Source organism: Triturus cristatus, chromosome 6 (genome assembly GCF_964204655.1).
Source record: "Triturus cristatus chromosome 6, aTriCri1.1, whole genome shotgun sequence".
Taxonomy (NCBI): Eukaryota; Metazoa; Chordata; class Amphibia; order Caudata; family Salamandridae; genus Triturus; species Triturus cristatus.
The window spans coordinates 372,259,321-372,266,520 of NC_140589.1; positions in this window are offsets into that span (position 1 = coordinate 372,259,321).

Genomic DNA, 7,200 nt, shown 5'->3' on the forward strand with positions numbered 1-7,200 from the left:
TGTAGAGATTGCTCGAGATCGTGACAGAATCTCCCGGCATTCCTGAGGGATATTCAAAAGTTGGAACTCATGGTGAGGTTCCATGCTGACAAGTTCAGCGACTTCAAATTTGGATGAAGAATTTGACCGTTGTTCATAGTGATTAGATCCTGCACTAATGGAAACTGTATCCTGGGTGCCACTGATAATTTGAGAAGCTCGGAGAACCAAGATTGTCTCGGCCATTCTGGGGCTACTAGAATCAGATGGCACGGCTCCGATTTCATCTTTCTCAAGACTGTCGATATTAGCGGAAATGGGGGAAATGCATTTGCAAACATCCCTGTCCAGCACACCTGAAGAGCATTGCCCCCCGAATCTTTTTGTGCAAACCTGCTTGCAAAGTGTTTGCATTTTGAATTGCGGCGATCCGCGATCAGATCTAGCGATGGAGTGCCTCATACCTTGAATACTCTGAAGCTGTCTTTGGTCCAATTCCCACTCGTGAGAAATCTTGGACGATCTGCTCAGAACATCTGCCCTTGTGTTGTCCACTCCCGGAACGTGCTGGACTTGAAGTGATATTTTGTGAATCAGAAGCCACTTCCAAATTTCCTGCGCTTGCTTCAACAGTATTTTTGATTTTGTACCCTCATGTTTTAGAAGGTAAAACATCGATGTTGAGCTGTCTGTCTTGACAAGTACTGTCGAATCGTGAATCCTGGGGAGAAACGCTTTTAGACCCAAGAAAATAGCCTTTAGCTCCAGCAAGTTGATGTGAAGCTGAGCTTCGCGCTTTGACCAGTGACCCTGAATCTCGAGCTTCTGGAGATGCGCTCCCCAAACTTGTAGTGAAGCATCCGTCATCATCACAAAGATGTAATGACGTGGTTCGAAAGTCAGTCCTTCGGTTAAATGATCTCTGACCTTCCACCATGACAGGGCCTTTAGGATCTGAGGAGTGATAACTATTCAATCTTCGAAGGATCTCTGAGACTGAATCCATTGCTTGACTAGCAGTTCTTGAAGAGGTCTCATGTGAAGTCTGCAATTGGGAAGTAGGGTAATACAGGAAGACATCATCCCCAGCAATGATGTGTAGATTCTCACTGAAACGTACTTTTTTATTTGCAAATGCGACGCCAGGTTTATGATTTTTTGAATATGCTCCTCTGAGGGATAAGGTTTCGCCTTCTTTGTGCGAATTATAGCTCCCAGAAATTGAAGGGACTGCGATGGCATGAGGTGCGATTTTTCTAGGTTGATTCTCAGACCTAGATGACTGAAAAGGTCCATGCAACATTGTAGAGAATGTTGGGTTTCCCTGAACGAAGAACCTTGTATGAGCCAATCGTCTAGATAAGGGAAAATTTGGTGACCTTGAAGTCTTAGATGTGCCGCTACTGGCGCCATACATTTTGTAAAGATTCTTGGCGCCGACTTCAGACCGAAAGGCAATACTTTGAACTGGTAATGGCGCCCCGCCACCATGAAACGAAGAAACTTTCTGTGATTTATATGAATTGGGACATGAAAATAAGCATCTAAGAGGTCAAGGGATGTCAGATAATCTCCCTTGCAGACAAGAAGGAGTATTTCCTGCAGGGATAACATTCGAAAAGATTTCTTTTTGATGAATTTGTTCAAACCTCTCAGGTCCATTACCTGCCTCCATTTCGATGTGTCTTTTTTCTTTATTAAGAAGAAATGCGAATAAAAGCCTTTCCCTCATTGAAGGTGCGGAACTTCTTCTATTGCTTCCTTTTGTCGAAGAGATACAATTTCCGCCTTGAGGGCTGAAAGGTGTTCTTGTTTCCTGCGTATAGGAGGATGATTTGGAGGCTTTTCTATGAACTCAAGGGTATGGCCTTGTTGAATCACATCCAAAACCCATCTGTCTGTTGTTATCGACAGCCAAGCCGGATAAAAGGAGGAAAGGTAATGATTCTTGATGTTTGAACATGTGTCAGGCGCCTTGACAGAGTGTTGAGTTTCAATGGGGAAGCCCACACGAAACTACCCGGCCTGGGTCAGTAATGCAGTACGGAATATAGATGGTCGTAGTAGCAATCATTTAGCAAAAACAAGAACAAGAACAAGAACTGTTTGCAAAAAGCGCAATCCACATTGTGTGATTTTCGGCTACCTTAGTCAAGTTTAATACTATCTTCAACCAGGTACTTAGAATGCGATTCAAATTCAAAGCATTATATATTCTGGCAACACAGTTGCTCCAGTATGTTATGATATAAAAATACAGTACTCTTAGTGTTTGGGAAAGAGGGAGAATGGGTAAGGAGTGGTGGATGACAAGGAAAGGGTGTCGTGACATTTATACATCATTTATACATGGTGTACGACCTTTCCGGCCTAACATAGGTCAATAGTTCCTGGATAAACACATAGCTCTAATATACATGCGTATTTCACAATTTTGTCTTTAGAGTCTGTGTGGAAGTAGAGCAGTCTACATTTCGACCCCTATCACATAGCGTTGCGGCCTGGTAGCGTCCATTTTATATGTATATTTATTCTCTGAGTTTGAACCCGCACAATATTTTCCAACGGTTCGGCGGACAGTGCATACTGTACAAACACTCCGCCTGCACTTGATAAATATCCTACCTTTGCCCATTAACATAGCGTTGCTTTTTAATTTTAACGCGTCTCCCATTATGCACCAAAGGATGAAATGCCCCTGAGACTTGTATAATTACTGGGGCACACGTATTATCCAGGAGCGACCATGACGTGCCATTGTTGGATCCATCCCGCCTAGCTGACCTAGAGTTATTTTATCACGCGCAACAGCCTCAGTAAATATTGACGCTTTCCCTTCCACCATCCTTTGCATGATATAGCCTAGGCGTGGGGCTCCCTAACAACAGTTACTTTCTATACATCAGTAGATTCATGCATTTTAGCTACCTGGCCCACACCGGCTTTGACGTCAGCATATTTTATCTTCCACCATTTATAAATGATGTATATATGTCACGACACCCTTTCCTTGTCCTCCTCTCACTCATCCACTACTCCCTACCCATTCTCCTTCTTTCCCAAACACTAAGAGCACTGTATTTTGATATCATAACATACTAGAGCAACTGTGTTGCCAGAATATATAATGCTTTGAATTTGAATCGCATTCTAAGTACCTGGTTGAAGATAGTATTAAACTTGACTACGGTAGCTGAAAATCACACAATGTGGATTGCGCTTTTTGTAAACTTTCTTGTTCTTGTTTTTGCTAAATGATTGCTACTACGACCATCTATATTCCGTACTGCATTACTGACCCAGGTTGGGTAGTTTCGTGTGGGCTCCCCCATTGAAACTCAACACTCTCAGAGCAAGTGCACACTTGCAAGGGTTCTTTTTGTTCTATTGTTTGGTAATTAAGTGAGACCTAACTTGTCAGATAGGGAAACACTTTCTTACACGGAGGAATATATTACTATACTAGTACAAGGTGACACGGGGGCCCTTTTACTATCATCTAATACCCCCAACATAGATTTTTCACTAAATAAAAAAATCAACAAACTAGAACGCTTAGTGAAAAAACTTATTCGGACCCGTCTTCACGGGCATATGCAAACATCATACCAACAGGGTTGCAAGTCCGTAATGAGCCTGCAATCTTCGTAGATATCCCGAAATTCAAAGAAGGGTTCAGTTTTGTGGCAAACAATTGTTCACGTCATTGGATGGTGCTGGGGGTGGAAACAGCCCTTGAACAAGTGGAGTAACTGATAAAAGAGATACATGACCTTAAACAAGAAATAAATGGTGATTCTGCCCTGGTCAATGCCAAGGAAGCACTAGAAAGACTAGAAAAAACCATTAAGGAATTTGACATCAATACGCAAACAAAAAAACTTGACAAACTTGCTAAAGATGTCCGTTACTGCGACAAAAAAATAATATACCCCTATCTGCAGGAGGACTATTTCAAACAAGACAACCAAGGACGGTTTTTCTACAGTAGCAGAGGTGGTTACAGAGGCAACCGAAGGTTCACCACTTTTTCTGACTCTTCATACAGCACCAGTAGTGACGGCGAGCAAGCCGGACCCAGCAACAGCCATCAATACCAGGATTCATGGTACCAACCACCACAGGGGCAGCAAACGGGCGACCACAACATTTTTTAGAGGACACCCACTGGAGACCCCCTCGGGTCGAGGATACAATTGGAACAGAGGGGGATGCAGAGGACGGAACCAACAAAATTGGGACACGGGATGTCGAGAAGGGCAGAACCCCAAACAAGTCCGTTTCCAATCGGAGAACCACGGGGCAATCAATACCCGGAGGAAAACTTACAGATGGTAATACAATTGGAAGAAAACAATCAGATGTCGTACAAACAGGGAAGCCCCATCATCAACTTGTCTTCACATTCCTTATCTGCTAATGAAACAAGCATCCTTAGTAAAGGGCTCTCTTTTGTACCCACATCGCACCCCAACCTCTTTAATGTGAAATCCGAACGACACCGTTTCTTTAGGAAGGTTCGCCTGAGAATTTTTTCAAACATTCTTTGCCGATATCGTCTACATCGACCACTGGAATGCGACCACCGTCCACCTTCATGCCACTATCACACACGATGCTACACAAGATTTTAACCTATGAAAGTGTGGTACTTCGTGATGTCATGCGAGCATGTGCCACCAAAAAGTATGTGAAATATAACATCACGAAAGGTGAACATGAAGCACTGAGCACACTGAAAGAAAATAAAAACATTGTAATCAAACCGGCAGACAAAGGGGGAGCGATTGTGGTGCAGAACACCAAAGACTACAAAACCGAAATATATTCTCAACTCCAAGATGGCGTAAGCTACACCATCACTAGCAGTGACCCCACAGAGAGGGTACGAAAAAAGATAAGAGGAATCACGGAAAAGGAGGCTGGATTCCTCTCAGAGAAGGAGTTTGAATACCTTAATACTGAGTACTCACGTCTTCCAACCATCTATACCTTACCCAAGGTACACAAAAGTCTGCAGAAACCACCAGTAAGACCTATTATTTCAGGATGTGGGTCCCTCCAGGAACCAGTCTGTAAATACATTGACTTCTTCCTTAAACCACTGGCTGAAAACACGAGAACTTATCTTAGAGATACCATGCAGGTTATCAATTTTGACCCAGAAAGACAAATACTAGCAACATTAGACATCGTCTCGCTCTATACCAGTATCCCACAACAGCCAGCATTGGATGCGATCAGAAGAGCACTCGACAAAAGACCACAACCAGCTTCCCACAGAGTTTATAGTGGACCTTTTGGAAGTAGCGATGATGTTTAATTACTTCACCTTCCAAAATGAATTCTATATTCAGACAAAAGGAGTAGCCATGGGGGCAGCATTTGCTCCGGATTTGGCGATCCTTTTTATGGATGATTTTGAAAACAGCCACATGCACTCAGACACTAATCCATTCAGCCTACACATCACTAAATGGCGAAGGTATATTGATGATGTCCTTCTAATCTGGACAGGGAATGACTCCGAATTGAATAACTTCTTCGAATGGCTCAACACCTGTTCTAATGACATCAAGTTCACCATCCACTAGGATAGACAAACTATTGACTTCCTAGATATCAGCATCAAGACTGCGGAAGATCACCTCTATACCACCCTCTACAGAAAACCAGCCGAACGCAATACACTTTTGAGGTACACCAGCCACCATACACGAGGCCTCAGAGACAATTTACCATTCGGCCAATTTCTTCGTATACGGAGGAATTGCTCATTGAAGGAGGATTTCTTCAAAGAATCTGAGGACCTGATCCTACGCCTCATAGATCGTGGATACCCAAAAAGACTGGTAAAAAGAGCAAGAAAAAGAGCGTGGTACAACAACAGAGAAACATTATTGACACCCAAGGAACGTCCCAACGAGATCAACAGAATAATCTGTGTGACTACGTTTTGTACCAAGAGCAATGAGATAAAGAAAATAGTGAATAGACATTGGGGTTTGATTTCAGATATCATGGAAACCCAAGACCCTCCAATGCATGCCTTTAAGAAAGCCAAAAACGTCCGAGATCACGTAGTCCGTGCGCTCTTGGACATGCCCCCTGAACAAACCATCCAAAGGATGTGGAACTTACCCGCAATAGTGGGCCACTACAAATGCACCAAATGCAAAGCTTGCAAAATAACTATTGAAGCTAAGACCTTCATTTATAAGCATCACACCATTGAATTAAAAGCACACATCAATTGCAACTCCAATGATGTGATCTATGCAATCCAATGCCCATGTAACCAACTATACATCGGCCAAACCAAGCAAAAAGTGAAGTCGCGGATTCTACAACATTGTAGTAGAATCAGATGCAACACGATAGGGGCACCATTAGTTGAACACTTCAGAAACATGACACATCCAGCTGAATCTATGAGGTGGGTGGTACTTGAGAAAGTGTCACTAGGACATCGGGGGTGACCTGGGACCCATCCTGAACTTAAGGGAATGCAAATGGATGCATTTGCTGAACACTGTGAATAATGGACTTAACGAATTAGATGGTACTAACTCACAACTGGCCGGTTTATCCACCTAATCGATCCTTGAGCTCTCTAACGTGTCTTTTATTGCATAATCTGTACCCTGTCAACCTCCCACATCAGGTTTCTTTATATGACACCATAGATGTCGAAGTAGTCACTGAACACTTAGAAGTTCAGGCCCTCTTTGTGTACTCTATTATGACCTATGTAATATTGTATATATGTATCTCGATGAATACTTAACTCTCCCTACTATGACCTTGAAAATGAAAACAATACTACTATATGCGAGTTACCTGCATCTTATACACACTTGTTTTTTGAGTAATCATCATTTCATCTGTACATGCCGATTGAATTAACACTGTTTTTCTATGTAAACATCATGTTGGTTTTATCTCTCGTTCGGCTGCAATAAGTGCACATATGAAGGTACTCTATACGATACAAGCCAGTCTGAATATGTATATATTGTGTGTCTTTTTCATACTAAATATCTCAACACCAGATGCACACTATGAATATGTATATATTGTTTGTCTTCTACATACTAAATAACTCGACACCGGATGCACACACTGATACTTCGATTACAGAATTTGCTATGAGTGCCGAGGTTTACACACACTTCCCTATACCATAATAACTTGTATACCTTTTGGCAATTCATCTGGGCC